This window comes from Taudactylus pleione, unplaced genomic scaffold (assembly GCF_031769625.1).
Source record: "Taudactylus pleione unplaced genomic scaffold, aTauple2 ptg000092l, whole genome shotgun sequence".
NCBI classification, from domain to species: Eukaryota; Metazoa; Chordata; class Amphibia; order Anura; family Myobatrachidae; genus Taudactylus; species Taudactylus pleione.
In genome coordinates, this window is record NW_028284494.1 from 18279708 (window position 1) to 18299980 (window position 20273).

At 47.6% G+C, this 20273-nt stretch overlaps 1 protein-coding gene across 1 annotated transcript in view; it reads right to left on the reverse strand.

Annotated features, from left to right (window-relative positions):
* GHR (growth hormone receptor) overlaps nucleotides 1-12923 on the reverse strand; it is a 342139-nt gene extending 329216 nt beyond the window's left edge. The window contains exon 1 of the mRNA XM_088469447.1: nucleotides 12842-12923. The gene's annotated coding sequence lies outside the window, so the exon portion shown is untranslated. The remainder of the gene's footprint in view (nucleotides 1-12841) is intronic.
* Between the last annotated feature and the right edge of the window lie 7350 nt (nucleotides 12924-20273).

Sequence of the window (20273 nt, forward strand, 5' to 3'; positions counted from 1 at the left end):
TTTCGTAGTCTTGCTAAACATTACGGATATGTGTAAAGTAAGGTGGGCGTCCCTATGTAGTGCTGCGACGTCATAGCGATCGCAATGGATTAGCATATCATCGCAGCCAGACTGCGTGCATAATAGCAGCCGTGATCCCAGTAGCGATCCGTAGTGAATCAGGCCGTCACCTGATGCTCTTCTTACACTCAGGGGTAAATTTACTAAGAATCGAGATAGGTCGAGATGACCATCTCGGGTGATTTATTGATTTTTTTTCCTGCTTGCAAATTTACATATCTCACTGATATGTACAGGCTGCTTAGCTTGGGAGAGATTTGCAGAGAGAAAACACTGTAATCTCGGGTGAGTAATCTCCTGCAAAACGAGTTACTCGGGAGAGATATCTCGTTCTGCTTCACCATTGGCCAACTCGTTAAGCCTCAAATCGCTTGTTGGTAAATTTGCAAAAAAAAAAAAGGGATTAAATTACCCGAATTTTGGCGAGTACCAGCGAGATAAATCACTTTGAAAATCGAGACATCTTGATTCTTAATAAATTTACCCCTCAGAGTGCTGCTCCCAGACCAGCTGATCACAGCATCCAATCCCTGGGGATCCTCCCCTATAAATTCCATTTCCTGACTGGCCTCTGTTGCCAGTACAACGTCATTTCTGCTGAAGTTACAGCTCAGTGCTGAGCTCCCCGGTACCACATTGTGTCTGAACGGTTCCAGTCCGTGTGATTCCAGTTCCAAGTCTGGTTACAAGTCTTCATTCTATCTAACACTCCAGTCTGGTTTACCACAGAGACTTGTTTCTATTATTCCTCCAGCAGTTATAAACGATATCTCCAAATACTGGTCCCATCCGATATCTCCAAACATCGGCCCATCTGATATCTCCAAATACCGGTTCCATCCAATATCCTCAAACATCGATCTCATCCGATATATATTCAACATCGGTCTCAGATCAAGTTCTTCAATTCATCAACATCGGTCTGAAACCGATCAACTCTTGAATTCATCAACATCAGTCTCAAACCGATCAAGTTCTTCAATTCATCAATATCTGTCTCAAACCGATCAAGTTCTTCAATTCATCAATATCGGTCTCAAACCGATCCAGCTCTCAATACAGCATCATCGGTCCCACTCCAATTCTGCCTATATTTTCATATATGGAATGGTTGACGTGCGCTCCTGGGTAATGTGTAGGGAGGGGGAGGAGGGGATAGGGAGAGGGAAATGGTGGGGGGAGGGTTGGGCAGTCAGTGTGTATTGTGGTGGATGTTTTGTGGTGGGGTGCGAATGACAATAGAACGCTAGGTGAGTGGGTATAGGTGATATATTTATTCAATTCGGGTTTAATTGTGTGGACACAAGTTCCTTCCTTTGTCTGGAGGCACAGTGCTCCTCGGGAATTCGTTGTCTCTGGATAGTTTGTGACCCGCTGGCTGTATGTGTTCGCCCTGTGTAGGTGCCACGACGGTAGCTGCGGCATCATGGGTGCCGGCTGTGTGTGGCGAACTCGACCCACCACTGGTTTGGGGTGTTGCACGCGCTGATGCTGGCACGGCTGCTTGGGTTGTACGCTGGTGGGGGTGCAGCCGTGTGTGAGAGGTGCCGGTGTCCGTGGGGGTGTGCCGCTGCTGCTGCTCGCGGGTGTGAGGGACCTGGAAGTAATTCTGGGTGCCGCTGGTGAGGTGCGCGAGCAGGCGGGTGATGCGTGGAACAAAGTTCAAGAGTTCAGAGGTAAGTATTCTTTGGTGCAGGTGTGGAAGTCTCCGACACGTTGCAGCCCGTTGGCCTTTCTCAAGGAGTTACTGAGCTGTTCTGAGGGCTGGCTATTTAACAGCAGAGTTCTGGGCTGTTGATTGGTCAGCTGTCGTCTTTGGGCCAATCAGAGGCGTGTGGGAGTGTTGAGTTAATTTGTGTGGATTGGTGTGGGTGGCAGATGTCCAATCAGGCGGTGTGGATGTGTGGGCGTGTGCGGGGCTGCTTGAGGACTGTGGATTCAATCATAAGTGTAGGTGTGGGTGACTGCTCTCGGATCGGGAAGTGTGGATATGTGTGTGTGGAGCTGATGGGGTCCATGGATGGTGTAACGTGCGTGGGGGCGTGTCTGAACGATAACGTGGATTGGCATGTAGTGGTATGTGTCGGAGTAAGGGGAAGCCGATGGGGGCCATGGGTGGTGTGACGTTTGTGGGGCATGTCTGAGCGGTGATGTAGGTTGGCATGTCGTGGTGTGTTTGTTGGGGTAAGGGGAAGTGTTGGTGTGCTTGGTTGCAGGGCTGTGGGTTACGACGGGTATATGGGCATTGTGATAGTGCCATGAATCGGGTGGCTTTGATGGCGGGTATGTGCTAGGTGGGCGGAGTGGTCGGTGGGCGGCGGTGTCGCTAAGGCGACTGGCATGGTGTGAGTTCATATGTATGTGGGTGTGGGGTTTTATTGTGGGGGTTGCTTTAGGTGTGTGACGTGTTTAAGGAGACATGGTGGCGGGTTTGTCAGTGCAGTTGGGTCGTATGTGTGCCCTATCAGTGTCTATGTGGAGTGTGCTGCCAGGTGGTGTCTGTCGTCTGTGATGTGTTGTGTCTGTAGTGGTGGTATACAATTGGGGTTCAGGTGGTGACTGTGGTTGTGACTGATCACATGTTTGCATGGTGTGCTGAGTTGTGTTGGTTAAATAGTCTGTATGGTGGCTGATCTCGGGTGCTTGGGATCATTGGTGTAGTGTCTGGGTTTGGTCATGGTGTCTTATTGTGTGGAGTGGTGTTGCTGGCTTATCACTGCTCAACAAAGGACTAAAATTTGCCCCCCACAAAGAACTGGATAAATTCGAAGCATACCTTGACGTAGACAGGTTCATAAGACGACTAACACTCAAGAAATACTTCATGTCACACCCAGCCACCAAGCCACCACCCACACCTGACAGCTACAAACACACCCAGCTAAAACCACCATCCAAATTCTACCCCAGCCACCTGAAAAGCTACCTAATCCACACCTTCGAAACACTAGTCATGGACGATATCAATAAGATACCCACACCGAAGAAGAACCACATCAAAAACTTGATCACAGACGAACAAAAGGCACTGAAAAAACGACAACAAAACCAGGACCTCATAATCAAACCAGCAGACAATGGCGGAGGAATAGTCCTGCTCAACTAAGCAGACTACATTGCGAATTCACAGAGACTACTACAAGACGAACAAACATACGAGACACTGAAACAGGACCCAACCCATATATTTCACAACAGACTCAACAACATACTCCAAACAGGCCTCAGAGACGGCATTCTGAGAAAACAAGAACACGATTTCATACACAACCCACACCCCATCATTCCCCAAAATACACAAAGACACCACCAACCCCCCCGGCAGACCCATCATATCCGGCATCAACTTCATGACAGCTAATCTTTCACAGTACATAGACCACATACTACAACCATACATCAAAAAACAACAATCATACTTACAAGACACTACACACATACTCAAAACACTGGAAGGAGTCACTTGGGGTGATGACCACTGGCTGGTAACCAGCGACGTCACATCACTATACACCATCATCGACCACGCACAGGGACTTGAAAGCATACAACACTTCCTAAACAAAGACCACACACTAGACCCCCGACAGACCCAATTCATCCTGACAAGTATAAACTACATACTAACACACAATTATTCTGATTCGACGGTGACTACTACAGACAGAAGACTGGGACAGTGATGGGGACTAGATTTGCCCCCAGTTATGCCACCCTCTTCATGAGCAGATGGGAATACTCACACATCTGGTCGGGACATAACTGGGAAGCACATCTAGTACTATGGACAAGGTACATAGACAACATTTTCTACATCTGGCAAGGACTCTTAGACACCCTCAAAGACTTTCTAACATACATCAACAACAATGACAGAAATCTCAAATTCACATCTCAATACAGCCAATCAGACGTCAACTTCCTCGACCTACATATCTTCATCGAATAACAACAGATCCAAACATAAACATACCACAAGCAAGTTGACGTCAAGAGCTTCATCTTGTCTGACAGTGGTCACCACCCCAACTGGCTCCGCAACATACCACTAGGTCACTTCAAAGCATAAGACGGAACTGCACAAAACTTGCAGACTACTACGAACAAGGGGAAATACTGAAACAACAATTCACAGAGAAAAAATATGACACAGACTCGTTGCAGAACACACTACAAAAGATAGGGAATGAGGACAGAAAACCACTACTCACATACAAAATAAACAAAGATGACCACATGACAGATACAATCCCCTTCATCACACAGTACAACACCAGCGCAACACGAATCAAACAAATCATACACAAACATTGGAACATACTCCTAAAAGACGACATACTTGCAGAAACACTACCATCACGACCCAAAATAATCTACAGAAAGGCACCAGACATAAAAACAAACTAGTCTCACTCCACATCCCTCCGCCCACCCTCAAGCAAATGACATTAAGTAACCAATCTGTGAACAAGGGATTCTAACACTGCGGCACCTGCAGCACTTGCCGAACTCTAGGGTACAGAAGCACCAACCAACCATCACCTTCACTTCAACTAACACAGGCAAAGAATACACTATCCAAGAACACATCTTCTGCAACACCAGCCACATGAACTACAATGCACATGCAACCGACAATATGTAGGCAGGACAATTAGGCCACTGAAAAACAGAGTTGCAGAACACCTCAGGAACATTTCAAACAAATCCGACAACCACAACGTCCCAATACACTTCCAGGATAAACACCAGAGCAACCCAAAAGATTTAAAATTCACAGGCATCAAAACCATAAAAAAAAGCTGGAGAGGAGGCGACATTATCAAACTACTCAACAAAGAAGAACTTAAGTGGATGTTCACATTGCGCACTTTCACACCACACGGCCTTAACATTGATAATGAAATCCAGTCAGTCATCTCCAAATAAACACACCACAAACCCTCCACTTGTTATCATCAACAACACATCGATCCAGAGGAACACAACACCTGCCACCCACCATCACCAACACCACCAGCCGCCATCACCAACCACACCACCAGACACACCATCACCAAACACACCACTCACTCACAATCAGCACACCCCGTGACTAACCACCACCACTAACACCACTACCCCCAGGGCACCACATAACCTCCCACAACCCTGGCAACACCACTCCACACATTAAGATACCACAACCAAACCCAGACACTACACCAATGATCCCAAGCACCCCAGAACAGCCACCATACAGACTATTTAACCATCACAGCTCAGCACACCACGCAAACACACGATCAGTCACAACCACAGACACCACCTGAACCCCAATTGTACACCACCACTACAGACACAATACAACTAGACCCACATAACAGACGAAACAAGCATGCCCATATTCCATCACAAACGACAGATACCACCTGGCAGCATACTCCACATAGACACCGATAGGGCACACATACGAACCCCCAACAGCACGGACAAACCCGCCACCACGTCTCCTTAAACACGTCACACACCTAAAGCAACCACCACAATAAAACCCCACGCCCACATACATATCAACTCACACCATGCCAGTCGCCCTAGCGACACCGCCGCCCACCGACCACTCCGCCCACCTGGCACATACCCGCCATCAAAGCCACCCGATTCATGGCACTATCACAATCTCCACATACCCGTCGTAACCCACAGCCCCGCAACCAAGCACACCAACACTTCCCCTTACCCCGACACACACCACGACATGCCAACCTACGTCACCGCTCAGACACGCCCCCACAAACGTGACACCACCCATGGCCCCCATCGGCTTCTCCTTACTCCGACACATACCACTGCATGCCAACCCATGTTATCGTTCAGACACGCCCCTACACACGTTACACCATCCATGGCCCCCATCAGCTCCACACACACATATCCACACTTCCCGATTCGAGAATAGTCACCCACACCTACACTTATGATTGAATCCACAGTCCTCAAGCAGCCCCGCACATGCCCACACATCCACACCACCTGATTAGACATCTGCCACCCACACCAATCCACACTGCCAAACTCAACACTCCCACACACCTCTGATTGGCCCAAAGACGACAGCTGACCAATCCACAGTCCAGGACTCTGCTGTTAAATAGCCAACCCTCAGAACAGCTCAGTAACTCCTTGAGAAAGGCCAAAGGGCTGCAACGCATCGGAGAATTCCACACCTGCACCAAAGAATACTTACCACTGAACTCTTGAACTTTGTTCCACACATCACCCGCCTGCTCGCGCACCTCACCAGCGGCACCCAGAATTACTTCCGGGTCACTCACATCGCAAGCAGCAACAGCGGCACACCTCCACGGACACTGGCACCTCTCACACACGGCTGCACCCTCATCAGCGTGCAACCCACGTAGCCGTGCCAGCATCAGCATGGGCAAGTCCCCAACCAGTGCTGGGTCGAGTTCGCCACACACAGCCGGCACCCATGACGCCGCAGCTACCGCCATGGCACCTACACAGTGCGAATGCATACAGCCAGTGGGTCACCCCTGCCCTGCACCCACGTCAGCCCAACAGAACATCTGGCCCCAAATGGACTTAGAAGAAGCCGCTCCCTGCCACAGAAGTTGAGCACCTACTGGTACATACAGCCAGCGGGTCACCCCTGCCCTGCACCCACGGGCACGTGGACAGCCCACGTCAGCCCAACAGAACATCTGGCCCCAACTGGACTTTGAGGAAGCCGCTCCCTGCCACAGAAGACGAGCACCTATCGGTAGGTACCAACTACCTCACCGTAACAGTGCGGGACATCGCCATTGGGGACACCCCCCAACCACCAACAATAGAGCATCCCAGTTCACAAGACTATAGACCATAGGTCCAGCAGGGGTACATGCAGTAGTAAGGACAGCATGGTAAGGAGCCCCCTCAAAGAGTCCACCCAACCCCCATACTGTGGATTGCACCAGATCACCACCATCGGGCAGCACACGCCCCCACGAACTATCCAGAGACAACGAATTCGCGAGGAGCACTGTGTCTCCAGAAAAAGGAAGGAACTTGTGTCCACACAATTAAACACAAATGTAATAAATATATCACCTATACCCACTCACCCAGGATTCTGTTGTCATGCACAACCCACCACAAAACATCCACCACAATACACACCGACTGCCCAATCCTCCCCCCACCATTTCCCTCTCCCCATCCCCTCCTCCCCCTCCCTACACATTACCCAGGAGCACACGTCAACCATTTCATATATAGCCAACCTATAGTAGGACCAGGTTCCCTACTTGCACGTTGCAGCACCAGCCCCCGTCCCTCCTCCCCCCACCCCAGATGTTCCCAACCACACATCCCCTTACCCCACTCCACCACGATGCGCATCCTAACCAACCAACTTCCTATCTCTTCATATATCCTGTTCCCATTCCAACCTGCTATTCAATAAAGACATTTACTTTACCATCCTCGCCTTTGAACCCATCATCCTCTACAGTTCATATAACTCTTCACATCATACATGAGGAAGTCCTGGCTCAAGCCACCCAGTTTCATCCACGCCTCTCAAGTCTCCTCTTCAGCCTCTCGCGCCTGTTCCTACCGATTCCTAACCTCAGGAGTGACACAATGATGTCATAGAGCAGTGGTATCAAACTTGGGCCCTCCAGCTGCAGTGGAACTACACATCCCAGCATGCTGTGCCACAGTTTTGCTATTAGGGCATGCTTAAACTGTGGCAGGGCATGCTGGGACATGTAGTCCCACAAAAGCTGAAAGGCCCGAGTTTGACACCACTGTAATAGAGGGTCAAAAAGGGTTTTCCTGGACACTGATCTTTGGCAGGGGCCTGGATTACAGTAATCAGTTGTTAAGTGCTCTTTTTGACCAGTTTAGAGGGAAAGGGGGGCCCAATCCTATATGTTGTCTAGGAGGAATCGGTATGAAGTACCAATGGACGGTATGCCGTCTGTCAGTACATTGACAGCGGCATCTCAATGCTTCAAATCCCGACAGGGGAACGGTAAGTGATGTTCCCCTGTCCTATTTACCCCTTGACCCTAACCCTCCCTGTAAGTGCCTAAACCTAACCCTCCCCCCTTAGTGCCTAACCCTAACCCTCCCCCCTTAGTGCCTAACCCTAACCCTCCCCCCTTAGTGCCTAACCCTAACCCCCCCCAAGCCTGAACCTACCCCCCTCTGCCCGAAGCCTAACCCTAACCTCCCCCCTGGCCGAGGCCTAACATTAACTCCCACCGGGACGCCTAAACCTAAATCTAGCTTTTAATTACCGAGAAGTCAAAGAGAAAAAACTTTGCACAAGTAACATATTTCCTGCAGACGCTGCTGAATTAGCTTCCACCTGTGAATCAGGCCATTTAGGCCTATAACCAAGGATCTACTGCAAATGAGCAATTGCTACACTCAAGTCAAGTCCTACTACACAGACAATCTAGTTTCTCAGAATATATTTATTGACATTAGTTTGTTAATGAATGAAAAACCTCAAATAATAACGAACACACAAAAGAGACAGAATATCTAAATAAACCAACACTCAGGGCGCCACAAGATTACTTAGATACTATTAGCACTAGCATCCAAAAATTTAATCGCCTGGACATAAACATCCAATTAGAATTTTCAATTTGTAACCAGAGTAACACAAATTAGGTTAAGAGAAAATAAGTACAAACAGTAGGTTACTAATGAGATGCAGAGGAGGGCAGAAGTGTAGATGAGCGGGTATATACCTATCAGCATATGGTGGTGCAAGGGCACATTGATTAATGATGATGAGGACCACCAAGCCTAAGCATACAGATATGGAGCGGCTGCTGCACTGCAAAGGTGGATAGGGATAAATATATATATATATATATGCATTTACAGTGTGGAGTTAACCTTTAACCCTTAATAATGGAGCAGTGCTCAACATTGTATACTCTTTACTAGCATATACTGTAGCATGAAAATATGAATCAGACAACACAGGATTCACCACATTCAAGCCCTATTACCCACTACATGGTTATATACAAACAAGTCAGCCTGTATTCTATTAATGCTGTAAAGGGATTTTATCTCTTTGTAAAGATGCAATACAATTGTTTCAAGAGCAAACTCAATTACTATGTAAACACCCTGCGGTGTCTGAAACCAGATAATTAGTTGGCTGGCTGTAATCTTTATCATGCCTAGGTGCTGTTTGAAAACGATCTCTATGGGGTAGAGTTATTCAAAAGAACATTATCGCAGCAGTAAGTGGCATCTTATGTCTCTGCTAGATAACAATGACTTGGACAAGATTTAGCAACAATATCTCTCAGCTGCCACATCAAACGCTACCCATAGTGACAAGAGTTATACCCCTTTTTACACCGGAGCTAAAACCCGGGTTATTGCAGGGTTAGCCCGGAGGGGGTTGGTTCGCCGGGTAGTGACTCGGCAATCCAACCCAGGTAACTTGCAGGGTTTAACACGGGAGTAACCCGTTAAACCCTGCAGTGTGAACAGCGCACTCCGGGTCACGATGACCTGGACCGCGCCGCATGCCGGCCGATTGATCCGGCTTCAGTGGCGCTCGGAGATGGCGTCATCTCCAAGCGTCCACTTCAACGCCGGAAAAGCCGGCTCTATGCAGACCCGACTCCGGTGTGAATGGCACTGACTCGGGAATGTCCTGGGTCGGCGCCTGTTAAATTCCGAATCTGATCCGGATTGGAACCCTGTTCCAACTCCGGGTCAGACCCGGAATTTAGGTGTAAAAGGGGTATTACAGTACTTATCCCTCTGGATTACCCTGTTCTCTGAGGTTACAAAATGCTCACTGCTAATACAACCAAAATCAAATCAAGGATTAAACATTTATAGCAGCAGATAGAATATATGCTATATCTACCAGTTTTTTTTCTCCATAGGAAATTATGGGGTTTATCTATCAAGCAGTGAAAAGCGAGGAAAAGTGAACCAGTGGAGAAGTTCCCCATAGCAACCAATCAGCTTTGAAGTAGCATTTATCAAGTACAGTCTATAAAATAATAGGTAGGAGCTGATTGGTTGCTATGGGCAACGTCTCCACTGGTCCACTTCTCCATGCTTTTCACTGCTTGATACATAGACCTCAATGGGGGGAATTCAATTCAGTGTGATGTAGAATAGCCGCGGGAAGGAGCTCCCGCAGCTATTCAATATACCGCGCTGTTTGGGCGGCTGAAGGATTTCCTCTCGCACCCTCCCTGGGGATGTGAGGAGAGGTCCGACAAAAGTGCCGGGCGTGCAGCTGTTTGCCAGCTTAGTGCGGCGCTAACAGCCGTGCGCCCGGCACTTTAGTTGAAGAATACTGGTTACTGCGTCTTAACACACAGGTTAAGTCGCGAGAACTGGCATTCTCTGACTTACCTGCTTCCCGACAAGGCACACAGCGCATTGAACTGAATAGCTGTGGGAGCTCCCTCCCGCGGCTATTCATCATCGCCCTGAATTGAATTCCCCAATATGTCTTATCTCAGAGGCACGGCAATAGCCCTATCCATTATAGAGCGACCTGCAACTAAAAATCTGTTAAATTCATCTTGAGATGGTACTTGTGCCACCTCGATGCTTGATAAATAGGCTTCCCCATTCTCAGATCACTGCCAATAATATTTAGCAAGATCGATACAAAAACAGGCCCTAATTCTGGCTAAACAGGACTTCCTCATCAATCAATTGGATATCATGGTCCTGATTCAAAGCAGATGTTCATGGAGTTGTGCAACTTATTGCTCTTATGCGTGCGTGAAAATCCCTAAAAACTTCTACGTCACATGTGTTACACAGAGTGCTTTAAGGCGCTCTTGCGATGCACAGTAATAGAATTATTTTGGAAAAGTGCAGGGCGGTGACAGGGAGAAGGCTTTGCGCACACGCAGAGATGGTCCGTCCATGCGCAGATGGAAAACCTGCACCTGTCATAGCGCTGTATTAATCCCATAGTGGGCGTCTCAGTCCTTCATACTCACGGATGTACACCAGGGAACGGCTTTGCAACCTCTGAATCAGGCCATATATCCCAATAGTGGTTCCATGGGTACAGTGTGTTAAACAGCCTTAGAATAATTAGAGCACTCCCGTGACAAGCCGCAGGTTACTTCTACGCTCCTGATATGGAAGCTGTTAAGGGTTTTAGGTCAGAGGAACTACTACCTGACTGATATATTGAGGGACAGAAAATCACAGCGTATGTCCACCCTTAAGACATTTTCTTATACACATCTGTATGCAAATGACCAAATGGTACAAAAGTTACTGCTAGACCGAGCACTACATCAATAACAATGGAACTGAATTGTACAGCAGATCACAAACAACCTGATTCTGAGGTTGATGTCAGATGCAGTGGAGCGATTAATGGCTACTGCACATGCGCCAAAGCTGCACTGCGCACACAAAGCGATGAGTTTGAGATGGTGGTCGCACCGGGATTTTCATGCCTCTCTAAATAACACCCTAAGCCTCAAAATTTAAATTTTCACATATGGGCTATGAAGGTTCAATACATAAAAAAATCATTACCTCCCCCCTACATTATAGAGAGCTGTAGCTCCTCCCAAATGTTCATCACTATGACCTGATGTTATCTGGTGAAAAAGCTGAGAATGCAGTCATTTGAGCTACTGTGACATCAATGGCACCACCCATTTTGCATGAAGCACACATCAAAGCTACTAAGTTGTCAGGTAGAGAAGCACCTCCCTCCTAACATGCCAACCTGCCGAAAAACGGAAATGTTCTACAACTATTGTCTTCACGTTGAAATTGCTAACAACTCTATCTAGAGGTTACTTACTGTCCATTGCCATATCTTTAAGAATGTGTGATTGGCAGAACATGCTGTAATTAAGTCTAAACCTGTTTTATATCACAGTTGCCTACTCTTACATAGGGCCTCATTCTGAGGTGAACGCAAACTTAACGCAATGCCGATATTGGCGAATTCGAGCGATTATTATTTGCTACTGCGCATGCATGAAAAATACTGCAAACCCTTGCGTGCATGCGCTACCCTTTGTGTATGCACAAATGTGCTGTTACGTAGCGGATCGCTGACATCAGGAACAGCGAGGCAAAGCTCTGGGCGTTCCTGTGTGGTGACTTGGAGCTGGCATGAAGTGTGTGCAAAAAAAGCCCATCTCAGGGACGCGCTATGGGGGTGTCAGTGAACGTGGATGTGTTCTCTGTCGCAGAGACGCTGCCGAAGAGGCCATGTTTATACAGAGTTCAGAAGGAGACCCTGCGCCTGCCACAGGCAGATGCAAGTGTCGATGATTATGCACGCGCTAATGCATGCCATGGTGCGCCGATTGTGGATAGTACTGAACCACTGGAGGAGCTGTACCGTCCACGGGCATTGAAAGTGGGCGTCTCAGTGCTCGAACTCTACGGTGATCACTAGTACACTAGGGGAAGGTTGAAACTACCATTCGCATATTACCGTCGCTGCAACTACGCAAGAAGTTGCAGTCGCAACTGCGATAGCGTGCAACTCTGAATGCGGCCCAGGATGTTTAAGAATTCCCGTAGTAAAGAGAATAATCATTAACCTGCCACAAGGTAGACGGGGAGATGAAGCTTTGGTGCTATTATCGCAACCACATGAAGACAGGTTGCCCACCTCTGTTTTAGGCCATTGGTCTTTAGTCTAACAGACAACAAACTAACATATAAGACATTACATAGCATTTCTGATGAGAGGAATCTACGGCAGAGGAAAAGAAGAAAGTGACTGGACTGTACATACTGCAGCCGGGCTCCGTTTCACCCGCACTTGCCGGTGTCATTTATGTTACTCCTTCAGGACAAGCTCAAACCAGTGATTGTTCTGTAAAACAGGAATTAAACGAATCAGTTCACTTACTTCACATGACTGGGGAGCAGCGATGAGAGATTGGTGAGAGCACTTCTACCAGCCACTTGCAGACACAATAGTTTACAGAAAGCTGAGCAAAATAACATTTATAATTACATTTAGACACAGAATGCTTTCCATTATATAGATAAATACAATTCATACAACATAAAAACAACATTGCCCAGGGTTGTTCAAGAAAATCAAAAATCCCATTCAGGACATTGGGCCTGATTAAGCAAGGAACGCAGTTGCTTATAGGCATGTAATTGTTGCATTCTGCGCACGCATCACAGTGCACGTGTGCGAACCAGTCATTGCGATCGGGACACAGGCACATCGCAGACAGGCACATCGCAGAGTGATTGACAGGAAGTGCCGTTTGTGGGTGGTGACGGGGGGGGTGGTTGGCCGAACGCAGGCGTGACAGTGCATTTCAACGCCGCTGCATGGGCGTGCATAAATGATCCATTGCGATACCATACGCAGCCTGAGGTCTCATAGCTCTGCGCTGAACTAAGAAAGTATGGGTCCGATGGTACTCAATTGTACCGATGTTTTTTGCAGTCTTGCTAGCCATTACGGATGTGCGTGTAAAGTAAAGTGGGAGTCCTTATGTAGTGCTGTGGTGGCACTGCGATCGCTATGGATTAGTATACTATTGCATTGAACTGCGTGCATACGCTATATTACGTTCCTTGCTGTATCAGGCCCACTGTTCCAACCCCTGATTCCTGCGGTTTGTAAAACACCGTTCAGCAGTAGTCAGAAGGCAGGAAGTGATTCAGTGCTGCACAGGGAGGCACTTGTGGATAAGCCACGTTCCCTTAAGCCAAAGATGGCTGTATTGAACAGGGGACAGGTAGGTTCTTCCCTACTTATTTGTGTCTGTGCTGATGTTGGAAGTGAGGGTGTGTTTAGGGTCACATAACCTCCAGCAAAGGATAAGCAGCATAATAGAACCAGCCATAGGACCTCATTCAGAGCCGCTCGCGAGCGCTGTGCGCTCGCAAGCGGCCCGATGGTTTTGCGAACGCGCATGCTTCGTTCTGCACGTGCACGAACTACTCTGTGCGATCACAGCCCGCTCACTCGCCAAGCAAAGACAGCCCAGTGTAATGAGTGACAGGAGAGGCCGTTTGTGGGTGGTAACAGGGGCAGGACACTAATAACGGGGGAGTGGAGGTGTGAACGCAGGCGTGCCCGAGTGTTTCAACGCCGTTTTTAAGGCGTGCATAATTAACAGGCAGCGTTTTAGTACACGTCACATGCCTGTTTTTTACACTGAAGTCCTCGCAGTGCTTGCGGTAGGGTAAGGCAACCACAAGCGCTGCGACCACTACCGATGTTCTTCGATGTACCAATGTTTTAATACACTTCCTGGAGATGATGTGCACTAGTGGGCGTCTCTACATATGCTAATGGGTGTCTGCATACACAGAGCGATCGCTTGCACAGCCAAAGTGGGTGTGCTTATGCCTTGGTGAGCGATCGCTTCCCATGGCGTCACTTTGACAAATTTGCATACGCTGGATGCGAGCGATCGCATCTGGCGAGCGGGTCTGAATGAGGTCCATAGTTTGTAATTACCTGAAGAATGCATTTAATTATTTTATACCGTATATCTAAGACGTGGCCTGAGGGGTTACAATCAAGACCTGGGCGTCTGATTCATGTGTATCCCTATGCTGCAATCCCTACTAATCAATACCCTTTTAATACATCTCATTGCACTTATCTGACCTGTACTGTGCTATGTACTGTACTAGATTTTTTTTTAAATGCCACTAAATCTATTGTACATTTACAATTTTTTAGAGTAATCGGACATACCATACACATGTAAGTCAATATTTTGTATACATTTTTAGTGTTCACATAAATCATACACCTGACATTAACTACGTGCATTGCAGATACATGACTAAGGCAAGAATTAAAAAACGTCTCTAACCGCAGGCATTGTAAAGCACACATACCGTAGACATGTCAGAAAACATCACCCATAAGTCTCTATAAAAATAAAAAAAACAGCCACCAGCAGCTCAAAAAGGGGAAAAGTATAAACCCCTTTAATCTATAGCATTTCCAGTGTCAATTCATGGAACATAAGCGCAGATTTATCAACGAGTGATATTCTCACTTGTTACTCATTTTAAATGGTGCTCTAACCATGTAGCTCCTAACTGTCATTTTTCAAACACCATACAAGGGTTCCATAGAACTGTACAGTGGCGCAAGCAGGGGGGTTTCTGAGTACCCAGAAACCCCTTCCTGATGGACCAATTTTTTCTCCGTCTCTGTAATACCCATAGGCCACCCACGATTGGATCTACCCGGCCACTGCCTGTTCAGCTATCAGCACTTTGGTGTTAGGTGGCTTTCACTTCCACTAATGTGGAAGCGCTGACAGCTGAACAGGCAGTGTCTGGGCAGCACACCGCGATCATAGTTCTCCTAGAGGGAGGATCTGCACTCTTACATGGGGCTGGGGATGAGATCCAGGTGGTCGGTATGCCCCTGGTCAGAATACCGACAGCGGCATCCTGACACCCATAAGGAAAGAAGTAAGACTAACCCTCACCCCTAACCTTTACCTCCCCCCTAGTGCCTAAACCTAACCTCCCCCTCCCCACACACTAAACCTAACACTCCCTCCCCGATGTCTAAACCTAACCTCCCCCCTAGTGGGTAAACCTAACCTCCCACTCCCCGCACTCTGAACCTAACCCTCCCCCCTAGTGTCTAACCCTCCCCTTAATGCCCGATACTTACCTTCGGGATACCGTTGGTTGGGATTCTGGTGCCAGGATCACGAAGCTGTCAGGATTTCGGCGCCGGTATTTCGCCCATCTGTATTCCGCACGCCGAGATGCTGACTACATCCCCTTACTTGTGGCAGCACCTCATTGTATAGAAACTTACAGCCGCCCTGCAGTTCGACACCTAGGGTCACGGCGGTGGTCTGCACCTAGCAGTTGAGCTCACACATCAAAGGGAAAGTCACAAATTTTGAGGAGCTCTCCCAGACTCCCGCATGCCACTACTTCCTAAGATAAGGGAGCAGCCTGGGGTTTGATGATGTGATTCACACTAATCACATGGCCTCACCCTCCAGAGAGCAATGCCACAAACCGTGGCTTTGAATAGCATGACACAATTACAGCATCATGCCCCCAGTGATACCCACACATCTCGGACACGGGAATCAACAGGAGAAATTTTTTAAAAGTTGACCTCTATGGTCATTGGAAACTGACACTCTAACAGTGAATGGAGTGGCATGGTAATAATAGACAAAAGCTGAATAGGTTTAAGCATATGTAAGAATACTGTTTTTTTGCCGATTGGCTGTTTTGATGACAGCCTTGTTGCTGGGTAACTTAGGGTAGTTGGGAGATTGAGTCAGCTGGTTACAGGGGTCAATGATAGGACTGGTGGGAGTGGCTAGATAGCCAGTATATATTGGCCTGTTTTGCATTAATCAGCCTCTTTTGCAAGATTCTGACAACCCACCATCCCACCCTTTTGTTCTGTTGTGTCACATTAACCTTGATTTTTCCCATAGGGAAGTCGCAGACTGGCAAGAGTAAGTTGCAGCTCAGTGGCTTTATGTGGCGCAAGATAACTTTGTGGGGGCACTTGCCCTCGATGTCCTTTGTGAATTTGTCCTGCTCCGTGCAAGGGGACCCGGGCGCTTTTGTACGGAAGCGCCTCGGATTGGCCCAGGAAGGAAGTGGGACCCTCATATCGTTAGTGCGCCTAGAGGGGGGAGTGTTAGTCGTCCCCCGAGTATGTGAGCGAGGTGAAAGCTAGAACTTAGATTGCAGCGTCTATTTGCACCCTGGTTAGGTTAATTAATTTAATCATTAAATAAAAGCTGTGACCTTTTTAGCCAAGCTATGGTGTCTGTGTCTTTATTTGTAGTTTAAGTTAAGTAGGTTGTTAAGGTTTGAAGCCAATGAACCAATGTAGATCTTATAGTATAGTTAGGTCTAAATGTGAAATGGAAACACAGAATGCAAAGTAGAGGAACTCATTACTATAACGACAGTGCTGTTTCAGTATAATCACAGACATTTACACTGATTACCATTATGTAAAGTCAAATTTCACATGTGATTATTTATTTAAGGATTCCTGTCAGTGGCAAAAGAGCCAGCTTGCAAAAAGGGAATGCTTAGCAAGTAAATTCCAAAGTCCATTCCTTATCACCTGAATGTGTACACGTGTGACCGTGCTGGTGCCTTGTGAATGGCTTCTACAGCAAGTAATGAGGACATGCCGCTGCATTACCTCAGGGATGTCTGCAATACCTGGCCAGATATCTGCTGTGTATCTTAAGGCATTAACAATTGTACCATTGTACCCTGTCAGCCAGCTTGCCATTGTACCCTGTCAGCCAGCTTGCCCTTGCCATTGTACCCTGTCAGCCAGCTTTCCCTTTTTCAATCGATTACAGATTGCAGACTTGCCACAATCGATTGAAAAAGGGAAAGATTTTTATACACAATCGATTGCAAATTGCACGATTGCTGCAATCAATCTCTGATGTATGGGGGCCTTGAGCCATACTGTACGTGCGCAGTGATCTCACTGCGATTACGAATGCACAGAGGAACCCATCGCAGAGTGAGTGACAGGATGTCAGCGTTTCGGGGGAGGTGACAGGGGAGTGGTCAGAGAAACGCAGACTGCTCGTGCATAAATTAGCTACTGCGATTGCAAACGCAGCTTGAGAGCTCTTGCAGAGTCTGCGGCTGGTCAGACCTGCTGTAAATGTTGAAAACACAAGAAGAAAAAGTACAGGTGCACAACTCCAACATTACTAATTATATATAATACATTATGCAATAGAATTTAGCAATACATAGAGGTTTTAGCATAATCATGGCCATGGTTATGGGCCTACCCACCGCGCCCAGGTAACCTCTGAGGGTAGGTCCCTAACACATACTTGCCAACTCTCCCTGATTGTCAGGGAGACTCCCTGAAATAGTAGCAATCTCCCTGTCTCCCTGAAGAGTCTAGCAATCTCCCTGATTGCACCTTACCCTCATTATGAAGCTGTTATATAAAAAAAACACAAAGATATATACATTCAAATGTGATCATTAGTATCATTTCCCTGTAGTGGTTATAAGGCACAATGATCCCTATAGCTACATGCATTTTCTGAAAAGTATCAGTGTGTTTTCATCAACATGTAGATCTTACTAACTGCTTTGGGGCTCATTTACATTTGGATGTAAATCAATGTTATGACACGCTTCTCAGATGTATCAGTACAAGTCCACTTTAACGCCACGCTCATAGGTGGTGCTTTCCCAATCTGCCTGAAATGCTTTTTCAAAGGTAGGCAAGTATGCCCTAACATACTAGGGTTGAAATCCAGAGCGCAGGAAACCCCCAAACAGGTCCAGCTGAGCCACCCCAGGGCATCACTCTAATGAGAGAAGGTGAAGTGTAAGATAGATAAGAGCAGCTGCTGCTGCATATATAAGAAGGTGAAAAATAGGTTTCAAAATAATACATATATATTAAACAAACAATAGAGTTTTTGGGGCGTGGGTCCCCTGGATTGCTTTGGTTGGGTGGCTCAGGGCATCGCATTATAAACACATTTTCCTTTTTGCACTTTTAGCACCTCTATTGTTTGTTTAATATATATGTATTATTTTTTATTTTTATGATTCTTGTCATAAACACAGATAAGATCACCAAGATTTTGGGGTCTAGTTACTAAGCAGTGTTAGGAGACAGAGTTAAAAGTGATAAGGTGCCAGACAATCAGCTCCCAACTGTCATTTTTCAAACACAGCCCGTGAGATGGCAGTTAGGAGCTGATTGGCTGGCACCTTATCACTTTTCACTCTGTCTCCTAACATTGCTTAGTAACTAGACCCCTGAATGCATTATGCTCTGAATTATAAAAAAACCCTTAATCATCCCAAGAGAACAGGAGAATAAATTACAAATTAAATAAACCCCAAAACTTAATTAAGAAAGTACTTATGTAGATTGCACCGAACCGCAGATTCTTAATATGAGAGGAGTCCACATTAGATCGACTTTTATTTCCGCCACTCAAAGAAAATTTTTCTGCTAGTGAGTCCTTATAATCAAATGAAAGGCGCGCTGCCTATATCGTTAGAGAGGCAGCAAGTGATTATTTACACAGGCTGCACTGCTTAACGTGTGCAGCCCCCCCTCCTCCTTCCTCCACAGTTCCTGGCCCCCCGCATAATGTAAGAAGGGTCCCAACTCCTCTCTTGCCCACCCCTCACTCCACTGACCCCTCCTTCCCATTTCTGTCTCATCCTTCGTCCATGTACTGTATCTGTCCCCACTTTGTCTCCATGCAAATGCATTTCTGGGAGAATTGTCCTCTCTTCCAGGAAGTAAGCTGCTACTGTATCATAGCTATGCATTACCTGCAATAGTCTGGGGAGGGCAGGGCCAGATTAAGAGCAGGGCGACGGGGGAGGTTGCCCCAGGCTCCTCCAAACAGAGGGGCCCCCACACAGGGTCGGTGTGAACCCCGCCGAGAACAAGTGTCCAGGGGCACCTGTTCCCGGATGGGGGCTCAGCTGCTGCGGCTCTGTGTTCTGAATGTGGCAGCACAGTCAGTGTTGCTGAATACAGGACCTCATTCAGCCCGCTCTGAGTCAGGGCAGCCCCTTTTTTTTTTTTCAACCCGGCCTCCTGGCCGCTCGCTAAGCTGTGGGTGACTACCCACAGCTTTTGCGAGCGGCCAGGTGATGGTCGCGATTATCCCTTGTGGTAGGGTCTCGTCTGCCGCAAGCCCCAGTGAGCTTCCTGCTCAAATAGAGCAGGGAAGCTCACTACTGACATCACTCGTGATGTCAGTAGGGCCGCCCACAAATGGCAGGCGTTCCTTCAGGAACGCCTCCGTTTGACCAGCCACCCCCCCTCCCCGCCTACACAAAACGGGGCGAGCTGTTGATCAACATTGACAGCCGCCCCGTTTGTAGCGAGCCCCGGAGCGAGTGAATTTCTCACTCGCTACGGGGCTTGCGCACACGCGCGGCACGTGCGCAATGCCCCACCATCGACCCGCTTGCGAGCGGGTCTGAATGAGGCCCACGGTGCAGTGCGGTAACGAGTCCCCATATCAGCGTCACGTGACATATCACGTCCTGATCACTGATGTGTGGCCTTGGGAGCTGCTCTGCGCTGTATGCAGCAGCATGGATTGTGCTGAACACAGAGAAGGGGTGGATATGCTCCATGTAGCTTGTGTGTGTGTGGTTTAGGCTCCGTCTGGCCCCCACAAGCCTTTTTTTGTATAATAGCAAATTTG